This window comes from Typopeltis vanoorti, chromosome 18 (assembly GCF_054136105.1).
Source record: "Typopeltis vanoorti isolate ZY-2024b chromosome 18, IOZ_Tvanoo_1.0, whole genome shotgun sequence".
Taxonomy (NCBI): domain Eukaryota; kingdom Metazoa; phylum Arthropoda; class Arachnida; order Uropygi; family Thelyphonidae; genus Typopeltis; species Typopeltis vanoorti.
In genome coordinates, this window is record NC_143566.1 from 14,733,757 (window position 1) to 14,760,058 (window position 26,302).

The 26,302-nt window shown below is 36.2% G+C and overlaps 1 protein-coding gene across 2 annotated transcripts in view; it reads right to left on the reverse strand.

Moving 5' to 3' along the window:
* The window catches only part of LOC150096503 (nucleosome-remodeling factor subunit BPTF-like), a 425,630-nt gene that overhangs the window by 299,742 nt on the left and 99,586 nt on the right, over positions 1 to 26,302 (reverse strand). The gene's annotated exons all lie outside the window — the stretch shown is intronic.

Here is a 26,302-nt window from a genome sequence, read left to right on the forward strand (position 1 = left end):
GGCAACACTATCGGCAAGATTTTTTTTTTCTAAGTTGGTACATCTGTCATAAGCATTCTTGTGAAATTGCAAGTCATTCTATCAAGTAGTTTGTTTTATACAGCTGTCTGAAGCAAAAGTGTTTTCTGTATCCCATGAAATGGATAAAATTGAGTATCGTGTGCTGATAAAATTCTTTGTAAAAGAAGGTTTAACGCCAAAAGAAATTCATTTAAAGTTCATAGAAATTTATGGGCACTCTTCTCCTTCGTTTTCGACAATTAAGAAATGGGCTGCCAAGTTTAAACGTGGCCATACCAGCCTTGAAGATGATCCACGTGAGGGACGTCCAAAAAGTGTAACAACAACAGAAATCATTGAGCAAGTGCACGCTGTGGTATTGGATGAACGGCGGGTCAAAGTGCGTGAAATTGCTGAGACTATAGGCATTTCAAAAGAACGTGTAGGATATATTTTACATGGAGAATTGCATATGAAAAAGCTTTGCACAAGATGAGTACCTTGCTTGCTCACAGCAGATCAAAAACGCACTGCATGAAAATCTCTAAACAGTGCTTGGAGCATTTTAACAAGAATAAAACTGATTTTGTGTGTTGATTCATTACTATGGGTGAAACTTGGATTCACCATTATCCACCAGAATCCAAACAGCAGTCAAAACAGTGGACAGAAGCCGGTTGTTCAGTGACAAAGACGACAAAGTCAGTTCTATCAGCAGGAAAGGTCATGGCATCAGTGTTTTGGGATGCTAAAGGCATTTTGTTTATTAATTATCTTGAAAAGGGTAAAACAATAACTGGGAAATATTATTCCGATCTTTTAACCAGACTAGACAAAAAAAATTTGTGAGAAAAGAGTTTGAACCCAAAAAAATCATCTTTCATCAGGACAATGATCCTGCCCAGTTCACACCCTCTTTATAAAACTTCCAAGTATGTCCCCTTGTTTTATTCCCTTCCCCTATTCTATGAAAATTGTCTTCCAAAGTAACAGCCCTTTACCAACTTAAAGGTCTCAATCATATCCCTTCTCTCCTCCCATTCATGTCGTTTTGCAAACTGCATTCCCTCAATCAGTCCTCACATTCCACATCCCAAAGACCAGTTACGACCTTAGTCTTCTCTGTACCTTTTCAACATATCCTCATCACTATGAAAAGCAGGGGATCAAATATGTACACAATAATCCATACGACACCCAATCATGGCCTTATACAACAGACCCAGAACCTTTTATTTCTACAAGTTAAGGTCCTCTGTATCATTTTCATGATCTGATGTGATGTCTTCACAACTTGTGCAACATGACCTTTGAACTTTAGATCATTGTTCACCACCACTCCAAGGTCTCTTATCTCCTCGACTTCCCCATCAAGTGTATACTTTTCATCCCATTGTTGCCTACCAAATTTCCAAACCTTACACTTGGCAACACTGAATTGACAGTTTTATACTGTTTTCCACTCATACAATCTATTCAAGTCCTGTATTACCACATCTGCTTGATGAAGAATCAAGCAGATGTTGTGCACTCTTCCCAGCTTTGCACCATCTGCAAAAAGTTGCATATCATCAGTTAAACCTATCCTAATATCATTAATATGCAAATTAAATAAAAATGGTCCCAAAATAGACCCCTGTGACATCAGTAGTGACTTTCCTCTTTTAGATTACTGCACCATCATCTAATCCCACTGCTTCAGTTTAGTTACCAACTTGGGTATGACAATCTATCAAAAGCCTTTGCAAAATCTAAGTGCATCAATGTATATGCATCTCCCTTGCCCAATACATTTGTCACCTTGTTACAGTAGATATGCAAGTTGGTAAAACACAACATTTAACAAACCCATGCTCACAAGCACGAAGAATACCACTGTTATCAACCCCCTTTTGTATCCAATGTCTCACCAACTTCTCCAATCCCTTAACTACAACTCCAGATATACAGATCAGCCTCTAATTTGTTGCCTTAGCCTTATGCTACCTTTGTGAAGTGGAACAATTCTGCCTTCCGTCCACTCCTTTGAGACCTGTGCTGTTGCAAAATACTTGTTAAACAGGTAGGCCAAGGCTGATGCTAACTGCCTGGAACATTCCCTCAAGACACATGCTGGTATGTCAAGTCCTACTGCCTTACAGACATCTAGCTTGTTTCATTCCTCATATACTTTTGGCCTGCCCACTATTAAGTCTTCTCTCATTTCATTTTCTACACCTGATCTTCTGATTTCATGCTGAGGATGGCTTGGTGAACTGCTCACTGAACACCTTAATTATGTCTTCTGCAGCAGTCACCAATCTCCCACTTTCATCCATTAACAGCATCTTACCATAATCATTCTTCCTTCTACTTGCTACACATTGTAAAAAAAAACCCCGAGGGTTTTTCTATGGCCAGATTTGCTCATTTCTGTTCATACTGCACCTCTGTCCTTACTAACTGAGTTACACTCCTGGCCTGCTCTTTATACTCTTCATGTAACTGATTATTACCATTATTCATCTTGTATGTCCACTCATACAATCTATTCAAGTCCTGTATTACCACATCTGCTTGATGAAGAATCAAGCAGATGTTGTGCACTCTTCCCAGCTTTGCACCATCTGCAAAAAGTTGCATATCATCAGTAAAACCTATCCTAATATCATTAATATGCAAATTAAATAAAAATGGTCCCAAAATAGACCCCTGTGACATCAGTAGTGACTTTCCTCTTTTAGATTACTGCACCATCATCTAATCCCTCCAAAGTGCATTCTTCTTTTAGATTTCATGCTTAAGCCCCTCATTCTTCCAATTTACACCTACCTTATTCAGCCTTTTGACTTTCAGAATGCATTCACACACTGATGCCGTTATGTATTTCTTTGTGAATTCCCAAACAGCATTTATTTCCTTACTGCTCAACTCCTCATTCCATGCTACAGCTCCAAGATGTCTCCTAAGATTGTCATAATCACTGGCCTTGTACTTCCACATACATCCTTTCCTCACATTAGTCTGCATATTGCTACCCACAACCCAGGTGATCACTTCATGATCACTCTCACCAACTGGAGGAAGGTGCAAAACCCCACTCACAATTACATCCTCTGATGAAATGATCAGGTCTAAAACTCTCAATCCCTGTGTTCTCTCCTTTACATGTTGTCTGAGATAGTTGTCTTTCAAAAACTACATAAATTCATTTACCTTATTCGCAATTGCTTTCTCTTCATTTCAATCTATATTGTGATAATTAAAATCACCCATAATAATTACCCTTCCTTTGTTCACTAACTCAAGTTGTTTATACATTTCTTCATCACCATCCTTCATATTCCCTGGCCTATAGCAACATCCAATAAATACCTCTTTCTGTCAACCTCCACCTCACTGCCAAAAAACCATAGTCACCATTTCTCATTTCATCTCTACATATGTGGATATAATTCCCTGCTATCATCAGCAGCACTTCTCCTCTCTTCTTGTCCTTTCTATCCTTGCAAAAAAAACACTGTACACTCCCACTTCTATCCCTGTTAGGATATCATCTTCATTCAACAATTTACTTGTTCCAACAATTATAAGGCAGATAAACTGAAATGAAACAATTTCATCTCCCTTATTTCTGATACTCCTGGCATTTGTAAATAAACACAGCAGTACACTTTTAGGTCTATAACCAGTCCTATCCAAGCCACATGTCAGTTGTTATTTTCCCATCACATCTGCCTTCGCCCAATCACCTTTACTACCTGCTTACCAAATACATCTGCTCAATCTCAACTACCCCACCATTTGTATCCCAATCTATTCCATTTTTATGCTGATGATTACCATAATACAAGCATTCAGTACTACTCCAACATCCACTCTTCCTATGCCATGTCTTCTTGTCCACAAAGGCTGCCTCCCCCCACCCCTCATTCCTGTTCTCTCTTCATTTGTCACATTACCACTATTTCCATTGCCAAGCACTTCGGTCGCTTCAATACCACACTCCTGATCTTTCATTCTTCCTTTTCCTTCAGATTTTTTCCTTTTTTCTCTTGCTTTCATCACACAGTGTACTTCGTCTAACAACAGTTTCTCCAGTTCACTCACTGCAAAGATTTTCTAATGCAATCCTATCACATCTGTATAATTCCATTCTTATATAAACCAAAATCAACACTCTTGTAATCAGTACAGTAAGCTAAACATACATTTTCCTTTTGATCAATCGGCTGGCCTTTTTAAAGAGATGCAGAGATAGTAATCTTATTCCTAACTGCATTAAGCTGAAAAAGAAATTTACTTCTGCTAAAGCACTTCGTATCTATGCTTGCACAGAGAAAGCAAATTCAAACAGCCTGCAAAAATCTAGCAATAACTCAAAATCAGGTTTCAAATTTACAATCCGAAATATCTAAATATCTAGCTTTATAAATACAGATATTTTGAATGTGCTTGAAAGAATCACTGACAATTCGGCTAAACATATTCTAGAAAATAATAAAGAAAAACTTCATCATCATCATCATCATCAAATTCCTGCCATGAAAAAATTACATCATTACTAACTTCCTATCTACAATTTTCCTCCAAATCAGTCTGTTACCTGTGCAGACCCCAACATTATCAGATCTTATATTTCTATCTTCTAAGGCACTTTGTACAGAATCAATCCACCTATATCTTGGTCTTCCTCTGGGTCGTTTTCCTGCCAACCTGGCAGAGAACACTTGTTTTGCTAATCTTTCCTCTCCCATTCTATTTAAGTGACCATACCACCTGAGATTAGCTCTGCTAACGCATTCCTGGATGCTGACAATGTCAAGTTCTTTCCTAATATCCTCATTTTTAATATGATATTGCCATTGATGCCATCTGTTCACGCCTCTAATCTTTCTCAGGACTCTCATATCTGCGGTCTCTAGTCTTTGGTCAAGTGTTTTACTTCTGACCCAGCTCTCAGATCCATAAGTTAAAACTGGTTTGAACACTGTCTTGTATACAGCTAATTTAGTGTTAAGACTAATTTCTTTCTTATTCCATATGAATTTATTCAATTGACTTCCCACCATACCAGCTTTGTTGATTCTGTTGTCTATTTCCATATTTAATTTACCATCTTCAGTAAAAATCGTGCTTAAGTAGCTGAAATGTTTTACTTGTTCCACAGGTTCTCCATTCACAACACAGTTGACATTTTCAATGATTCTGCCTATTTTCATTGTCTTTGTCTTTTTATTGCTGACCTTCATACCATATCTATTACAACAGCTATTCAATTTAGTCAGAGAATCTTGCAGACTTGTAGCGGATTTATTTAGAAGTATAACATCATCCGCATAAAGCAAACAGCTGACATTAACATCTCCAATTTTGATATCAGGTTTAATGCCACATTCCTTCATAATGTGATCCATATAGATAATGAATAACAGAGGGGATAATGTACATCCTTATCTCACACCAGATTTAACATTAAACCATCTTCCTGTACTTCCTTCAATTCTAACTGCTGACTTACAACTCAAATAAAGACTAAGTATTGCTTGATATAATGCCCCATTGACACCATATAACTGCAGCGTATTGAATAGCTTCTCTCTTGGCACCTTGTCATATGCCTTTTCCAAATCGACAAAACTTAAATACAGATCTTTGTTGTATTCCCATGTTTTCTCAACTATTTGTCGTAAAGTGAAGATCTGATCCTGACAGCCTCTATTTGGCCTGAATCCAGCTTGTTCTTCACCAAGCTTTTCTTCCACAATTCTTCTCAACCGTTTCTCAAGTATACTTGCATAGATCTTGCCAGGAACACTCAGTAGGGAAATACCTCTGTAATTCTCACATTCAGTTTTATTTCCCTTTTTATATATGGATACTATGAGAGCTCTACTCCAGTCATCGGGAATTCGTCCCTCTGTCCAGGTTTTCTGAACTATGCAGTGCAGCCACTGTAAGACTTTTATACCACCATACTTCAGCATTTCTGGTCGAATATCATCTACCCCTGCTGCCTTTCCACATTTCAAGCGTTTGATGGCTTTTTCTACTTCAAGTATGGATATGTTTTCCTGACTGCATGCCTGCTCAGTGTTTTTTATCACTGTGCTGTCATCACTGCTTGTTTCATTTAGCAGTTTTTCAAAGTAATTACTCCATACTTTCAAGGATATCTTTCTTCAAGGATAAAGGTGACATGAAAATTACCAATTTTCATGTCACCTTTATCATCTCTAACTCCTTTTACAGCTCTTTCCTCCATTCCTAAGCTTCTTCAACAACCTCCAGAATATATTGCCACCTTCTTGATATTTATTTTCTATATTCTTGCCAAAGTCCTCCCATGACGTTTGTTTAGCTAGTTTTACACACTGTTTAGCTTTCTGACATTTGTTTCTGTATTCTGTAAGAGTAAAAGCTGACTTATTTGCCAAGAACTTTTGATATGCTTTCTTCTTTTCCTTCATTGCCTCTTTAACTTCCTGTGTCCACCAGGGAGTTCTGATTTTTTTATCCTTGCACACAACCTCACCACATGCCTCTCTGGCAGAATCAATCAATGTTTTCTTCAGAGTTTGCCACTGAATCTCCAAGATTTGATTCCTGTTCTCAAACTCTTTCATTTTCTTTTCAATAATCTTTCTGTATTTTAATCTACAGTTCACATTTGAGAGCTGCTCAACTTTTATTCGCTTTAAAACTTTCTTACATGTTATTCTTTTCAATATGAAATTCAATTTTATCCTGATCAAGACTAAATGGTGATCACTTCCAATTTCAAATCCTCTGTACGCTCTGGTGTCCTGCACCAGGGAGAAAACATCACTATCAACAATAACATAGTCAATAAGACTTTTCTTATTCCTAGACTCTTCTCTGCATGTGAATTTGTGCACATTTTTATGTTGGAACATGGTGTTAGTAATAACCAGTCCATGTCCTGAGCAAAAATCCAACAGATATTTGCCATTATTATTAGCTTTGCTCTTTTCTCCAAATTTTCCCAAAATAATTTTGTATGTCTCACAATCATTTCCTACTCTGCTATTTAGATCCCCAACAAGGACCAACTTTTCCTTTTTCATTGTGTCAGTTGCTTTTTCTAAAGCCTCAAAAAATTCCTCCACTTCTACTTTAGTAGAACCTTCTGTGGGACCATAGGCACAAAAAAAATCTCATTGTCCAGTTCCCCATTCTCATATTTGCCCACATTACTCTACTTGAGACTGACTGCCATTCAAGAAGGTTAGCCTCGTATTTTGTGTTGAATACTATGGCTACTCCTTCTTTTCCTTGATTGTCATTGCCTGAATATAACATTTTGTATTTATTGCTCAGAAAAATCTCACCAGTTTTGGTCTTTTTTGTTTCAGTCACCCCTATTATGTCGATCTGGTACTTATCTAATTCCTCAGCTAGCTCCATTTCTTTGCCATTGAGGCTTCTTACGTTGATAGTACCGATCTTTAACTCTGGTGATGTTGAGTTGGGGTTTGTTTTCAGATTTGTTCCAGTAGCTGACTTTTCGCTGTTCGCCCTGGTTCCCTGGCGAAAACAACTGGGGCCTTGTTTAACCAGGCGACGCCCCAGCCGGCATGAAATTTTGTCATGTTGTACCATCATTTTTTATTTTGGTTTAACCAATAAGAATACAATTTGGTCGGCTAAATCCCAAATTGCCAGCCCATCCTCGTTTGTTCAGTATCCAGGTAGATACCCAACAGGGTGCACCACGAGAAGGTGAGGATTGGACATTAGGTCTGAAGCCCTGGTCAGTTCTCCGCATTCCTTTAAAGGTTTAATGGATTTTTTTACAACACTCAGAAAGAATTAAATTAGAATTTAATACTCCTATATTTCGTCCTAGTCACTAGGACATCTACGGGGATTACAAAAACAATTAATGTAACATGCACACAAAAACTCACAATACTAAGCCCAACCACGTGGGTGACACTAAAGTCCTATCTAGGTGGAGCGCCCTCTAAGGGCGGTAGTAGGTGGCCTGGAATGTAAGGTGGGACCTCTGGTGATGAGTGTTTCCCAAATCTTCGGAAGCTTGATGCAACCGTATTTGTTAAGATTTGGTTGGTTTCTGAGGGCTGCTGCTGCGTCTAAGAAAAGTCTCTCTTTCTTGAATTTGCTGTGGTGGAGCATGGTGGTTTTCTTCCATGATACTCTGTGGGTGGTGTCCAACACATGGTCAGCCAAGCCTGAATGGCCATAGTTGTGTTTAACGATGTACGACTTGTGTTCCTCCAGGTGGATGGATGCTGATCTGCCTGTCTGTCCAAAGTATGCCAGCTTACAGGAACAGGGTACTTTGTCAACTCCAGGCAGAGAGAGAGGAGGGAGCTGATCTTTCGTAGAACGGATAAGGGTAGCAAGTTTGCGGTAGGGCTTATATGCTGTGTGTAGGTTATACTTTTTTAGTATCTTGGCTATTTTTTCCGAAGTGCCTCTGATGTAGGGTATGGTGATGGCATTTTTAAATTCTTGTTGACGAGAGGGACGGGGAATGGGGGAGGAATTGATTATTTTTTTGATACTGTGTTCACTGTAGCCATTGGAGAGGAAAGTTCTGTGTATGTGGTTAAGCTCATTAGTGAGGGCGGTTCCACTAAACAAAGATTGTGGGCTCTCTTGGTAAGGGTTTTAATGATGCCATATTGTTGTGAGGGGTGGTGGTGGGAGAGTTAGTGAATGTATCTGCCTGTGTGTGTGGGTTTTCTGTATACATTGAAGGCAAGTGTATAATTGGGCAGGTGCGTGACTAAGGTGTCTAGGAAGTGTAAACAATTGTTCTTTTCCTTTTCCATAGTAAACTGGATTCTTGGATGTAGGCTATTGAGATGACCGAGGAAGGAGTCTAACGTGTCTGGAGTCTAACACAGCATATAAGCCCTACTGCAAACTTGCTACCCTTATCCGTTCTACGAAAGATCAGTTCCCCCCTCTCTCTCTGCCTGGAGTTTACAAAGTACCCTGTTCCTGTAAGCTTGCGTACTTTGGACAGACAGGCAGATCAGCATCCATCCGCCTGGAGGAACACAAGTCGTACATCGTTAAACACAACTATGGCCATTCAGGCTTGGCTGACCATGTGTTGGACACCACCCACAGAGTATCATGGAAGAAAACCACCATGCTCCACCACAGCAAATTCAAGAAAGAGAGACTTTTCTTAGAAACAGCAGCAGCCCTCAGAAAACAACCAATTCTTAACAAATACGGTTGCATCAAGCTTCCGAAGATTTGGGAAACACTCATCACCAGAGGTCCCACCTTACATTCCAGGCCACCTACTACCGCCCTTAGAGGGCGCTCCACATAGATAGGACTTTAGTGTCACCCACATGGTTGAGCTTAGTATTGTGAGTTTTTGTGTGCATGTTACATTAATTGTTTTTGTAATCCCCGTAGATGTCCTAGTGACTAGGACGAAATATAGGAGTATTAAATTCTAATTTAATTCTTTCTGAGTGTTGTAAAAAAATCCATTAAACTCCAACATAATGTTCTCACAGCACTTAAGCCTCTACACAAGAATTCCTTTGAAGGCTATGTGGAGGTCTCCTCTCAAAGCACCCCCCCCCCAAAAAAAAAAAAAAACTTAAGGCCAAATTTCATAATTTAAAACAACGGTGAAATTTAAATGCCAATCATACGAATCCAACTAATCAGGATGTCTCTTCTCCAGTAAACAGGTCTAACAGTGAACAATGAACAAGTGAGACAAGGAGAGACCAACCACCTGCAAGCAATAGTCATGTGATCAACTTATCAAGCCACACCTTAAATAACAGTCAACTTGCATAAAGGCCTTAACTTTGCAGTAGCACCTAGAACTGTTAATAAACTGGATTTTATATACCACACAGAAAGAGGCATTAAGTCTCTTCGTATTAATATAGCTGATGAAATTCAATTAGAAACCAGCAACTTTCTGAATAAAAAGAAAACCTTATATAGCAATCTTCCAAAAACAGAACAAGCAGCAATCAAGTCATTGAAAGCTAATCAAGATATAATTATAACAAAATCGGACAAAGGTAATGCCACTGTCATCCTTGACAGGTCAACTTACATCCATCAGATGAATCAACTAGTCTCCGATAACAGCACCTATCAGCTTGTAAACTATAGTCCAACTAACAGAATAAAGAAAAAAACTGAGAAATTACTTAAGTCCATCACTTCTTGGCAGTCAGACACTGTTAAAAAACTTATACCCCATTATGACCGTTCTCCCAGAATATACATGATGTTCCTAAAGTACACAAACACAAAACGTTCCACTTCAGCCGATAGTTGAAGGAATAGACAGCCCTAATTACCACCTTGCCAAGAAATTAGCATCAACACGGAAGGAGTTGATAGGTCATTCCCCCTCCTATATAAAAAAAACACAACACTTTATTAACAAAATTAAAAACATAACACTCAGCAAAGATGATCTATTAGTTAGTTTTGACGAATCTTTTCACAAATTCTGCCCAATTAGTGACACAATTCTTCTCCTACATAACAAATTTCCACCCAACATTATGGCCCTCTTTGTCCACATACTACATTTCAGTTACTTTGTGTGGCAAAATAAATTTTACTTACAAAAAGAAGGTATGGCTCACCACGATCCCCACCAATTGCTAACTTTTATATGGAAGCTTTTGAGCAAAGTGCTCTTGATTCCTTTACTCTAAAACCTACCGTGTGGCTTAGATACGTTGACGATGTTTTCATTATCTGGCCACATGGTAGATAAACATTAAACACATTTCTTAGCCACTTGAACAAACAACATGAACACATATAATTTACTATCGAAACTGAAAATCAGAACTCGCTCCCGTTCCTGGATACACTGGTCACACGTCTTCCCTCAGGCAGTCTATCCTTCATGATTTACTGCAAACTGACACACTAGCCAATATATACATGCTAACTCACATCACCACCCATCGCAAAAATTTGGAGTCATTAACACCCTTAAAAACAGAGCTATAACAATTTGCTCTAATCAACAAGCTTTTAAACAAGAATTAAAAATTATTAGCAATACATTTATAAAATGGATATAACAAAAATACTATTAATAAAGTTCTTCATAAAACCTCATCAAAAAGAATATAGATTACAGTAAAACCATAGCTATCTCATACATTAAAGGGTTATGAGAAAAAATCAATAGAATCCTACCATTATAATCTCAATGCCACTTTTAAACCACCTATAAAATTAAAAAAACATATTCAACTCCTCTAAGGATCCTCTCTTCCCACATCCTGGAGTTTATTGCATCTATTGCATCTGTAACTTACCTTATATTGGTGAAACTGGACGTACAATCCCTATACATAAAAAATAACACAAAAGACACATTAATATAACAATTTTGGTGAAACAGACCTCTCAGATTATTCTCTCAACACCCTACACCAAATTGATTGGAAAAGTACCTGCTCTTTACATCATACAAAAACCTGGTATGAAAGAAAATTTAAAGTGGCCTGTGAAATTCTGATTAATCACCCTAATCTCAACAATAATGGTGGCATAAATAAAAAAAATGGCACATATTCAGCCCACTTAGCTAGCATACTTTAGGACTTTAGGAAACTATTCCATACCAACTGGTTGAAATTTATATGTATAGCACCATTTTTTTTATTATTATTTATTTATTTTTTTAAATATATATATAAACTTGTTGCTCTCCAGCCCAACTCTTAGTTTTGTAACTTAATAGATAATAATAATAAGAAGAAGACTCTAGCTTTGATGTAGTAAAGGTTGTTTTTTTTTCCGCCAGAGGTCAGGCCAATAATTGTAGTAACGGTTGATCAGTAACTTTAGCAAACTATGTAGCTTGTAGTGCAGCTTGTTTCTCTGTATATATTGTGTATGCTCCAGAGGTTCATATATTTTTAGATGAACCTCTGGAGCATACATTTTAGAGTTTATATTAAACTCTATTATTTATAGAGTTTAATATAAACCAAAATCAACATCGGGTATTGATTTTGGTTTATATTAAACTAAAGTTTTTACTCTATAACACAGTAGTTGTCTCCATAATTTTTCAAAATGTATTCTGATCACCGTGTAAGCATGAAAGAAAGGATACCACTTTGAGAAGCTTCCCAATCAGCTGGTGATTGGGAAGCCTCAAATAGGCCTGCTGCTGCTTACTCCACCAAGTTTTGCCTAGAGGAAGTCCATGTATAGCAATGGACATAGTAAAGGCCATGGATTAGAGACTGCGCACTTCCTGTGTGGTAGTCATGTCCATAAGTCCTTCACCTGCATGTCCCTACTGTACAAATTGCCACTAACACAAAAGACAGCAGAAAAAATTAGTGTCACGATGGTTAAAACAAAATCTCGCATAAAAACCAACAGAAAAAAATATCCCCAAAAAATTTAACTAAACAAAATTGCATGTAAAATGACACTTCTACATAGAATGCCAGTAACAATAACATACACCACCCTTACACACATCCAAATCCAGTTTGTCACATTGAACCTCAAGTGGCATCCTCTATGACTACCACTCACCTAAACTTTCTACAGCATATCGTGCATGATGCAACATAAATTTTTTGTCATATCAGATATCTCACATCTGGAATATGCTTGGCTACAAAAAAGTCATCAACGAATCTAAAGTAGACTTTGTAAAGGCTAAATGAACTAAGCACGCCTTCTGCTCAAATGCCAGTCTAATTTTCAAGACCCTTACCAATGCTGGGTGGGCAAAACTTCTACCAGAGAACGTTTTCACCTCTCTCTTTCTCTCATTCTGAAGGAACAATGGTTCCTTCAGAAAGATATTTTTTTTTTGATAAAGCAGATAGATCTCTTGGCATCAGTCTTTTTTCTCCAACTCATGTTTACATCTTCATAACTGTGTTTCAAGGTATAAAGTCTTGAGCAGGATAAAATTGAATTTCATATTGAAAAGAATAACATGTAAGAAAGTTTTAAAGTGAATAAAAGTTGAGCAGCTCTTAGATGTTAACTGTAGACTAAGATACACAAACATTATTCAAGAAAAAAATGAAAGAGTTTGAGAACAGGAACCAAACCTTGGAGATTCAGTGAAAAGTGCTGAAGAAAACACTGATTGATTCAGCCGGAGAGGCATGTGGTGAGGTTGTCTGCAAGGATAGAAAAATTAGAACTCCATGGTGGACACAGAAAGTTAAAGAGGCAGCAAAGGAAAAAGAAGAAGGCATATCAAAAGTTCCTGGCAAATAAGTCAGCTTGTGCTCTTAGAGAATACAGAGACAAATGTAAGAAAACTAAACACTGTGTAAAACTAGCTAAACAAAACTCATGGGAAGACTTTGGTAAGAACATAGAAAATAAATATCAAGACGTTGGCAAGATATTCTGGAGGCTGTTGAAAAAGCTGAGAAATGGAGGAAAGAGTACTGTAAAAGGAATTAGAGATGATAAAGGTGACATGAAAACTGGAGAAAAGGAAATTGCTAAATGAAATAAGCAGTGTGATAGCACATGTAAAAAGACACTGAACAGACATGCAGTCAGGAATACATATCCGTACTTGAAGTAGAAAAAGCCATCAAAAGCCTGAAATGTGAAAAGGTAGCAGAAGTGGATAATATTCGACCAGAAATGCTCATGTACAGAGATATATAAAGTCTTAATGGCTGCAATGCATAGTTCAGAAGGCCTGGATAGAGGGATGAATTCCAGATGATTGGAGTAGAGCTCTTATAGTGCCCATATACAAAAAGGGAAATAAAACTGAATGTGAGAATTGCAGAGGTATTTCTCTACTGAGTGTTCCTGTAAGATTTATGCAGTATACTTGAGATATGGTTGATAAGGATTGTGGAAGGGAAGCTTGATGAAGAAGCAGCTAGATCCAGGCCAAACAGAGACTGTAAGGATCAGATTTTCAGTTTACAACAAATAGTTGAGTAATCATGGGAATATAACAAAGATGTGTATATTTAAGTTTTTTAGATCTGAAAAAGGCATATGACAAAGTGCCAAGAGAAAAGCTATTCAAAACGCTACAGTTGTTGATTGGGCATTATATCAAGCAATACTTTGTCCCACCAAAGTATCCACCATCATTTTTATCCAACTAAACTTCTTTTTTGTTTTAAACTTGTTTTTTGAAACAAACTCATTCACACATTTTCCCTCAAAACTAAAGCCTTTATCCAAAAACTTATGTCACAACAGTGCTATAGATTCTGCAGCTTCTAGCATGCTTAGTTCTTAAAAGAGAAAAAAAAATATTATTTTTGGTTTGTAATTTATGTTTCATTATCTTAAATAAATTAATGCATATCTTTAAGTTTTTATCCAAATAGCTGCTATGAAAATCAGCAATAAAAGAGACAATCTATGACAAGCTATGCAGATGTGCAGAAAATATCAACTGCATTCTCAGTAATAAACCTAGTAAACAGTTACATATTTTAGCCATTTAAGCATCATTTTAGTACAGATAGCAAATTAAATATGAAAACTGGTAAATGAGTAAGTAAGCTGGTATGGTGAAAACATGGATTAATAAATTTATTTGGAACAAGCAATAATCAGCCAAAAAACAATTAGCCAATATACAGGAAAGTGTTCAAAGTATCATTAACATATATGGACAGTATGGTTAAAAATAGAACAACTGACTAAAGACTATAGAGCACATATATGAGAATTCTGAAGAAAAATCATTGGAATGAACAGAGCATCAATGACAGATCCATATTAAAAATTATGATACTGAAAAAAAAAAACTTATTCTAAAATGTGCAGATAGAGCTAAACTAACACTGTATAGTCATACAAAATGAAAGATGTATGATTAGCAAAACAAGTTAAAACAGTAAGAAAAGACCTAGAGGAAGACCATGATATAGGTGCAATCAAGACAGGTGTGCATTAGAACGATGTTTGTCAAAGTGTGGCACACATACTTCAGTGGCACGTGAAAAGTCTAAGATATATGAGGCACTTTTTTTTTTTTAAACTTTTTTTGTCACTAGTAACATGAATCTAATATGCCACAGATAAGTATTAGCCTATTCTATAATTAAATTTTCAATAACTAAAACATCTAAAGGAAGTTTTAAAGAAAAAGTGTCTCAAATGTATTGACTATTCTTCATTAGGACTTCATCTCAATTAGTGGCAAGATCACTTTCTCAAGTACTTAGTTAGAACTGTTTGCATTAAAAGTTTAAATTCAAATAGTTCAAAGTATGTGATCAAAACTCTAGTAAATTTCATCCATCTCATTAAACTTTTTTTTATTATCTGAAATTTGAATTTCATAATTTTTGTTTCTGCTGGATGTATATTGGATTCATATTACTAAAGTGTGTTTGATAATAAAAAATATTTTACATTTTTAATTTGTTGTAATGAAATGTTAAATGATAAATACCTTTATTTTTGTTTGAACTAAATATTATTATAACTTCTCCCAAATTGGCTTTGACTGTGAGGGGACATGCCTGTGTTACTAAAATTTTAAAAGGAAAACACAGGCACCCCAAGTTTTCGACACACTGCAATTAGTAGAAGATCATGGACACACTGATTTCATTAGAAGATCAAATTGTAAGAGATAATCAAACCAAAGATGTGACAATTCATACATGGTACATCTTATGAGTTAATAGATGAAAAAAAAATGATGGTGATGATGATGAAATTCCAAATGAATATGAAATTTATAGAGGAATTTCCCAAATGAGTGTTACAGGAAAGATTTATGCAAATACATAGGGTGTCCCAAAAATGTTTGCACAATTTGTTTTTCATATCTGTTATGTTCATTTTTAATCTTAAATTTCATGTGATCATGTTATAATTAAGTGCAAATGTTACAATAAATATTAGATATCAAAGATTACATGTTTTTGTTTAAATGATGCATTATCTAAAATGCCCTATATTCTCATCAAGGTATTGCTGACATTAGTGATAAACTGATCAGCAAACATCAATTAACATACATTATGTAGAATTATTGGAGACAAAAATACATGTCAGAGAAATTACTTGACTTACAATTAAGAAAAATAACACTCAACATTTTGACCTCGCCATCAATGTCATCATCAGGAATACATATACATGAACAAAACACAAGCTACATGATAACTATGCCATAGTTTAAATGCTACCTTAACCGTTTACATCAGCTTGACCTCAGATGAGGGGAAAAAAGAGAAGGGTAAAAAAATAAAATAAAATAAAATAAAAAAATATTAAAAGTGGAGTTACATTAAATGCACTTCTACAATCATGTTATACTTAGGTTCTGTCGACTGATCAGGTTTCCTTAAATCAGGGTTCTTTTGCCATCATGTTCTTTTGAGTGCTGTATGTTTTGCAGATAGGCTTCCAAACTCTTGGAATTGCTAATCCGTCATTCTTGTTGAGAATGGGATGATGAATCAGCAATCATTGGAGGCATTAGTGATACCTGGCTATCAGAATCAGACATACTAACTAGTATTGAGTGTAAAGGGTACAGTATTTTTAGGAAGAATAGACAGGATAGGAGAGAAGGGGGCATGCCGCTAATGATATTGGAACTAACTTGAATCCAGTTAGTTTCAAGCTATCTGGTGTAAGGTGGAATCTAACAAGATCAAATTAGAAGAAACACACGTATAAACCACAGTGAAAATTATTTAATTGTAAATATTTCATCTTAAGTACCTTAGGACATCATCAGTACAGTATTTAAACAAAAATTAGGAATAACATACAGTTAGGGCGCATGATTACAATAGAATCTCATGAAAACGTGCATAACGTGCTAAAGTAGTGCTAACAAAAAAAAAAAAAAAAAAAAAAAAAAAAAAAAAACGTTAATTATTTAACACAGTTTTGTATGATAATTTCCCATACTTTGGGAATAGTAAGAACGTCGTTGCGGTTTAAGTTTGGTCTGTGTAGTAGGGCTTCAGAACTTTCTTTGTATAAACGTTCATGTTTAAATAAAGATCTATGTAAAAGTTTAGCCTTTTCCCAATGGATCCTATGGTTTGGATTTTCAATTCCGTGTTGAGAGAGGCCAGATTTCTGCGGTTTAAGAAGACGAATGTGGTCTTGATGTTCCGAGATGCGTTTCTGAACATAACTACCTGTCTGTCCAAAGTAAGATAATTTGCATGAGCATGGAATCTCATAAACACCAGGTAACATCAAGGGTGAGAATTTGTCCTTAGGAGAAGGTAATAAGTTGTAAATTTGGTTGATAGGTTTGTAAGTAGTGGCAAAATTGTATTTCTTCATAATTTTAGAAAGACGTTCTGAGATGCCTTAAACGTAAGGTATGGAAATCCTATGCACTTCTTCCTGTCTGGTTTGATGTATGCAGAAGTGACTCATGATTTTTTGAGTTGTTTTGGGATTATATCCATTTAGGATGGCTGTATTTTTGATAACTTCTAATTCCCGGTTTAAAGATTCTTCAGAGGAGCAGAATTTGTGTGCTCTGGAAACTAGTGATTTAATAATGCCAGATTTCTGAAATGGATGATGAGCAGAAGAATTGTGAATGTAGCGACCTGAGAATGTAGGCTTGCGAAAGACGGAAGTGGCGATGGAACCGTCTTCTTTTCTTTTGATGTGTAAATCCAAAAAAGAGATACCCTGTGGAGATTCTTTTTCTAACGTAAAGTTGATGCGATGATGAAGAAGGTTAATTTTATCTAGAAACAGTTGTAATTCAGGTTTGGGATGATTCCATACTGCAAATACGTCATCAACATATCTTAGCCAAATTTTTGGTTTGGGTTCAAAAGTGAATATTTTTTCCTCAAGGTGTTCTAGAAACGAATTTGCTAGGTTTGGTGATAAAGGAGATCCCATTGCTGTTCCTTCCTCTTGCTTGTAAATTTGACCTTTCCAGGTGAAGTAACCTGATGCAATAACAAACTTGAACAATTCAACTATATCAGACGGAAATTTTTGAGTTAGTAATTCTATTGTTTCTTTATGGGGAATGTTAGTGAAGAGGGAGACAATGTCGAAGCAAGACCTCCTAGAATTTATGGCTTACCTAAGCTACACAAAACTAATGTTCCACTTAGACCTGTCGTAGACTGTATCGGCTGTACAACATACAAGTTATCAATATTCTTATCTAACCTTCTCCGCCCTCACATAGGCCACTCAGTCTCTTCAATCAAAAATTTTACTGAATTTCACACAAAAATTAAAGACATTCAACTATCAAAAACTGACTTATTAATCAGCTTCGACATTGTCTCCCTCTTCACTAACATTCTCCATAAAGAAACAATAGAATTACTAACTCAAAAATTTCCGTCTGATATAGTTGAATTGTTCAAGTTTGTTATTGCATCAGGTTACTTCACCTGGAAAGGTCAAATTTACAAGCAAGAGGAAGGAACAGCAATGGGATCTCCTTTATCACCAAACCTAGCAAATTTGTTTCTAGAACACTCTGAGGAAAAAATATTCACTTTTGAACCCAAACCAAAAATTTGACTAAGATATGTCGATGACGTATTTGCAGTATGGAATCATCCCGAACCTGAATTACAACTGTTTCTAGATAAAATTAACCTTCTTCATCATCGCATCAACTTTACGTTAGAAAAAGAATCTCCACAGGGTATCTCTTTTTTGGATTTACACATCAAAAGAAAAGAAGACGGTTCCATCGCCACTTCCGTCTTTCGCAAGCCTACATTCTCAGGTCGCTACATTCACAATTCTTCTGCTCATCATCCATCTCAGAAATCTGGCATTATTAAATCACTAGTTTCCAGAGCACACAAATTCTGCTCCTCTGAAGAATCTTTAAACCAGGAATTACAAGTTATCAAAAATACAGCCATCCTAAATGGATATAATCCCAAAACAACTCAAAAAATCATCAGTCACTTCTGCATACATCAAACCAGACAGGAAGAAGTGCATAGGATTCCCATATCTCACGTTAAAGGCATCTCAGAACGTCTTTCTAAAATTATGAAGAAATACAATTTTGCCACTACTTACAAAGCTCATCACATCATCATCATCATCAAATTCCTGCCGTATACCCACAAGGGGTGTACAGGATATGATAGTACTACATGAAAAAATTATATCATTACTAACTTCCTATCTACAATTTTCCTCAAAATCAGTCTGTTACTTGTCAAGACTCCAACATTATCAGATCTTATATTTCTATCGTCTAAGGCACTTTGTACCGTATCAATCCACCTATATCTTGGTCTTCCTCTGGCTCGTTTTGCTGCCAACTTGGCAGAGAATACTTGTTTTACAAATCTTTCCTCGCCCATTCTGTTTAGGTGACCATACCACCTGAGATTAGCTCTGCTAACACATTCCTGGATGCTGACAATATAAAGTTCTTTCCTAATATCCTCGTTTTTAATATGATATTGCCACTGATGCCATCTGTTCATGCCTATAATCTTTCTCAGGACTCTCATATCTGCAGTCTCTAGTCTTTGGTCAAGTGTTTTACTTCTGACCCAGCTCTCAGATCCATAAGTTAAAACTGGTTTGAACACTGTCTTGTATACAGCTAATTTAGTGTTCCGACTAATTTCTCTCTTATTCCATATGAATTTATTCAATTGACTTCCCACCATACCAGCTTTGCTGATTCTGTTGTCTATTTCTATATTTAATTTACCATCTTCGGTAAAAATCGTGCCTAAGTAGCTGAAATGTTTTACTTGTTCTACAGGTTCTCCATTCACAACACAGTTGACATTTTCAATGATTCTACCTATTTTCATTGTCTTTGTCTTTTTTATTGCTGACCTTCATACCATATCTATTACAACAACTATTCAATTTAGTCAGAGAATCTTGCAGACTTTTAGCGGATTTATTTAGAAGTATAACATCATCTGCATAAAGAAAAGAGCTGACATTAACATCTCCAATTCTGATATCATGTTTAATACCACTTTCCTTCATAATGTGATCCATATAGATAATGAATAACAGAGGGGATAACGTACATCCTTGTCTCACACCAGATTTAACATTAAACCATCTTCCTGTACTTCCTTCAATTCTAACTGCTGACTTACAACTCAAATAAAGACTAAGTATTGCTTGATATATAATGCCCCATTAACACCATATAACTGCAGCGTATTGAATAGCTTCTCTCTTGGCACCTTATCATATGCCTTTTCCAAATCGACAAAACTTAAATACAGATCTTTGTTATATTCCCACGCTTTCTCGACTATTTGTCGTAAAGTGAAGATCTGATCCTGACAGCCTCTGTTTGGCCTGAATCCAGCTTGTTCTTCACCAAGCTTTTCTTCCACAATTCTTCTCAACCGTTTCTCAAGTATACTTGCATAGATCTTGCCAGGAACACTCAGTAGGGAAATACCTCTGTAATTCTCACATTCAGTTTTATTTCCCTTTTTATATATGGGTACTATGAGAGCTTTACTCCAATCATCGGGAATTCGTCCCTCTGTCCAGGCTTTCTGAACTATGCAGTGCAGCCACTGTAAGACTCTTATACCACCATACTTCAGCATTTCTGGTCGAATATCATCTACTCCAGCTGCCTTTCCACATTTCAAGCCTTTGATGGCTTTTTCTACTTCAATTATGGATATGTATTCCTGACTGCATGCCTGGTCAGTGTTTTTTACCACTGTGCTATCATCACTGCTTGTTTCATTTAGCAGTTTTTCAAAGTAATTACTCCATACTTCAAGGATATCTTTTTTTGCAGTTTTCATGTCACCTTTATCATCTCTAACTCCTTTTACAGCACTCTTTCCTCCATTTCAAAGCTTCTTCAACAACCTCCAGAATATATTGCCACCTTCTTGATATTTATTTTCTATATTCTTGCCAAAGTCCTCCCATGACTTTTGTTTAGCTAGTTTTACACAGTGTTCAGCATTCTTGCATTTGTCTCTATATTCTCTAAGAGCACAAGCTGACTTATTTGACAGGAATTTTTGATATGCTTTCTTCTTTTCCTTCACTGCCTCTTTAACTTCCTGTGTCCACCAGGGAGTTCTGATTTTTTATCCTTGCACACAACCTCACCACATGTCTCTCTGGCAGAATCAATCAATGTTTTCTTCAGAGTTTGCCACTGAATCTCCAAAGTTTGATTCCTGTTCTCAAACTCTTTCATTTTTTCTTCAATAATCTTTGTGTATTTTAGTCTACAGTTCACATCTGAGAGCTGCTCAACTTTTATTCGCTTTAAAACTTTCTTACATGTTATTCTTTTCAATATGAAATTCAATTTTATCCTGCTCACGACTAAATAGTGATCACTTCCAATTTCAAATCCTCTGTACGCTCTGATGTCCTGCACCAGGGAGAAAACATCACTATCAACAATAACATAGACAATGAGACTTTTCTTATTCCTAGTCTCTTCTCTCCATGTGAATTTGTGCACATTTTTATGTTGGAACATGGTGTTAGTAATAACCAGTCCATGTCCTGAGCAGAAATCCAACAGATATTTGCCATTATTATTAGCTTTCCTCTTTTCTCCAAATTTTCCCAAAATATTTTTGTATGTCTCACAATCATTTCCTACTCTGCTATTTAGATCCCCAACAAGGACCAACTTTTCGTTTTTCATTGTGTCAGTTGCTTTTTCTAAAGCCTCAAAAAATTCCTCCACTTCTACCTCAGTAGACCCTTCTGTGGGACCACAGGCACAAATAAGTCTCATTGTCCAGTTCCCCATTCTCATATTTGCCCACATTACTCTACTTGAGACTGACTGCCATTCAAGAAGATTAGCCTCGTATTTTGTGTTGAATACTATGGCTACTCCTTCTTTTCCTTGATTGTCATTGCCTGAATATAACAATTTGTATTTATTGCTCAGAAAGATCTCACCAGTTTTGGTCTTTTTTGTTTCAGTCACCCCTATTATGTCGATCTGGTATTTATCTAATTCCTCAGCTAGCTCCATTTCTTTGCCATTCAGGCTTCTTACGTTGATAGTACCGATCTTTAACTCTGGTGATGTTGAGTTGGGGTTTGTTTTCAGATTTGTTCCAGTAGCTGACTTATCGCTGTTCGCCCTGGTTCCCTGGCAAAAACAACGGGGGCCTTGTTTAACCGGGCGACGCCCCAGCCGGCATGAAATTTTGTCATGTTGTACCATCATTTTTTATTTTGGTTTAACCAATAAGAATACAATTTGGTCGGCTAAATCCCAAATTGCCAGCCCATCCTCGTTCGTTCAGTATCCAAGTAGATACCCAACAGGGTGCACCACGAGTAGGTGAGGATTGGACTTACAAACCTATCAACCAAATTTACAACTTATTACCTTCTCCTAAGGACAAATTCTCACCCTTGATGTTACCTGGTGTTTATGAGATTCCATGCTCATGCAAATTATCTTACTTTGGACAGACAGGTAGGTATGTTCAGAAACGCATCTCGGAACATCAAGACCACATTCGTCTTCTTAAACCACAGAAATCTGGCCTCTCTCAACACGGAATTGAAAATCCAAACCATAGGATCCATTGGGAAAATGCTATACTTTTACATAGATCTTTATTTAAACATGAACGTTTATACAAAGAAAGTTCTGAAGCCCTACTACACAGACCAAACTTAAACCGCAACGACGTTCTTACTATTCCCAAAGTATGGGAAATTATCATACAAAACTGTGTTAAATAATTAACGTTTTTTTTTTTTTTTTTTTTTTTTTTTGTTAGCACTACTTTAGCACGTTATCATGAGATTCTATTGTAATCATGCGCCCCTAACTGTATGTTATTCCTAATTTTTGTTTAAATACTGTACTGATGATGTCCTAAGATACTTGGGATGAAATATTTACAATTAAATAATTTTCACTGTGGTTTATACGTGTGTTTCTTCTAATTATGAACGCACCACAGGTTTCGTTATTTAAAAAAAAAAAATTAAAAAAATAACAAGATCAAATACATAGTGGGGTGTTGTTACAGATCTGGTGAATCAGTTACTAGACGAAGAAATGCATCACCAAATAAAGATGATGGATGCAAAAAAGAGTAATCATAACAGGGTGGGGGGACTATAATTATCTAAACATTGATTAGGTAGCAGTAAAATCACATGATAATAATGAAGCTGAACTTATTGCGCAGTTGAGAGACAACTTTCTCAAGCAGCATGCGACAGAAGTAACTCAAGGTTAAAGTGTATTAGATTCGATTCTAGAGTCAGAGAGTGTTTCAGTTAAAGACGTAACTATTCTGTCTACAGTTGGTGACAGTGATCATGCAGTACTGACTTGGGAAGTGGCTAAGCTTATGAATGTTCCATTCATTAAATGCTGAACTACAAAGGAGGAAATTATGACCAACTGAAGAGTATACTGGGTTCAGCATAATGGTATCAGTTGCTGGATGGGAAGAACATCGACAGTGCATGGGAAGCATTTAAAAAATATTTGAATGCAATAGCATAATGTGTCCTGAGTGTTCGATAAAATCAATAGGGTAGGAGTTAAATGGATGTGTAAGAAAAGGATGTTGTAGAAGGAATGCCATGTGCAAAAAGATGATCCATTATGAAAATTATAAGCAGCAGGCTAGAAGAGTCACAACTGTTGTATGGAAAGCAAAGTCTGAGTATAAAAAGAAACTGGCTCTGTGTGCTAAAGACAACTCACAATAATTCTATTGATATGCTGCAAGTAAAAGAAAGAATGAAAAATGAAAGAATAACTCTACTGAATACAGATGGTGTGAGAGAGACAGATGCAGAAGAGATTGTTCAAATGCATGCCCATTTTGCTAAAAGCTATCAAACCTGGTGCGTGCAACATTGAGCTCAATGCTACCTCTTCACTGGATGAAGAAACTCAGGTGTATGAGGAGGTAGCAGAGCTGCTGCACAAACTGAATAAGAATTCAGCAATAGGGACTGATGGGATATCAGCACAGATGCTAAAAGATCATTCAGCTGAAATGGCTATTCCTTTGACCAGGCTACAATTTGAATCTCAGAGCAAAAGTGTAAAGAACATATGGTAATTCCACTTCACAAGGGTGGTGCAAAGACTGATATATCAAATTATCAATCTATCATTGTCTCTTGAGTGATGGTGAAGATTTTGGAAAAGTTGGTTATGGCCTGCATACAGAAATGGGTTCACAGAGAAACTATACTTTGCAATAACTGCGTGGATTTACTAAGGGAAGGTCATATTTGAGTGAGCAACTTTCTCACATTCTACAATAATGTTACCGTTGAGTTAGAAGGGCAATAGATACATCATGATACTTTTGGATTTTGCTAAGGCATTTGACAGAATACAGCATGAAAGACTGTTCCATAAATTTGAGAATAGGGATTGTGCACAAATAATCATAATTTACAATTAAGAATCTTTTTACAATTATTTCTTTATGTTAATATATTATTAGTTTTATAACACACGTACACTGGCACTTGCGATATTATTGATATTATTATTGTCAAAATGAAATGTAAAACATTTGAAAATTGATGTACTTACCAGATCCTGATAGTTGGGTTACTTTCATTTTTTTTTATTGTCATTTAAAATTATTAAGTGTTGTGTTTTGTAGAGACATTCTTGTTACGTTAATGGAGACAACATGTCAGCCATTATGCGTAACTTCTCGCTTGCTATTTACATGAAGTGCACATGCTCGCTGAGGAGATTAATGGGTGATTGACAGCTGACAGAGAGAGCGTTCAGTATTGGGATAACAAGAAAAACAAGAGAGAGAGAGAGAGAGAGAGAGAATGGAAGTTTAAGAATGCAGACTGGAGAATTTTTGTTCTTAGGAAGTATTTAAGTTTTACGTGACAGTTGGGAGAATATTAATAGAAGATTCTGAAAATGAATCATAGAACTGTGAGTCTTTAAAGTGGAGGAGTTGAGACTGTCAACAAGTATTTAGTAAACAAAATCAATGTTCTAATTCAATGATTGAAGAAACAATGAATGGAAAAAGCAATTGGTGAAATTTGAAACTGTAAAGTGGCTTAACATGAAGAGTCAATTTAGATATGTTGTATATGAAGTAGTAGAAGAAATTTCATATTTCAGTACAAAAATTAGTAAACTGTGCATCAAATAGAACTAAAGAGGTAAGAATATTTATACTTCAGTGAGACAGGTGGAATAATATTGTATGCTACATAAGGGAAATAAAATAAAATAAAATAAAAAAAAGATTCCATGGGAAAGAAGAAGAAAATTTTATATTTTTCGAAAGGGCCTAACAAAGAAACCGCCTCTGATGAATATTTTTGTTGTTGTGAAAATAAGGTGTTTATATGTGATTAAGTATATGTCAAATATCCAGTAATAGAATGTGTCAGAGAATGAATGATTTTAATTGTTCTCATCTCATCTTCCTTTTACCTTGCAGTGTCGAGGCAATTTTAATAGTTTGGATAAGAAAATCTCTAAATGTAGATTTATTTAGAAGGCCTCAGACCTGGTTATTTTTGTAGTTATTTAATTTTATTTAAAGTGTGTATATACTGTTTTAGTTTCATTAAATATACATTTTTTTTTATCTGGTCTAGAGTCAATAATTTTAAAAGCCATTGCACCAATCTGAACTGAACCCTTGTGGGATTAATAAACACTCGGAGTAAAAAAATCTCTTTATAGAGATGAAATAAAATAAACAATCTCTAAACGTGCTTGCCAAACTTATGGATGTAGAGGACCCCTAAAAATTAAAATATTTCATGGTCCCCATCGAAAAAAAATCATAATACAGACATATTATTATAATATTTATTGTATTTATATTCAATACAAAACATACACAGCAAATATTGCAAAAATCGAATGCAAATATTATATTTTTAGCATCTTACATACACATGGCGCACTTAGTCTTAAAACATTTTAAATTTGTTTTCATTATTTCACGGCCCCCAAGGGGGGGCCGCGACCCACAGTTTGGGAAGAGCTGCTCTAAACAATTGGATTTTAAAATATTGGCATGGATAAGAGGATGGCTGACTGAGAGATATCAAAAAGTGGTCTCACATCCATCATTTGATATGGGGGATATGAGTCTGCAAGATTTAAGGTAAATAGCGCCAGGGATCAGTCATTGGTCCGGTGTTATTCATTTTGTACATTAATGACAGTGGGAAGGATTTGACAGGCAACATACAGCTATTTGCTGATGATGCAAAGATAGGCAGGGTATTCAGGAATGCAGCTGATATGAAAGTACTTGCAGAATGATTGAATAGGCTGGAATTGTGGGCATGGGGAATGGATATCAGCTCAATATCAGTAATTGTAAAGTCATGC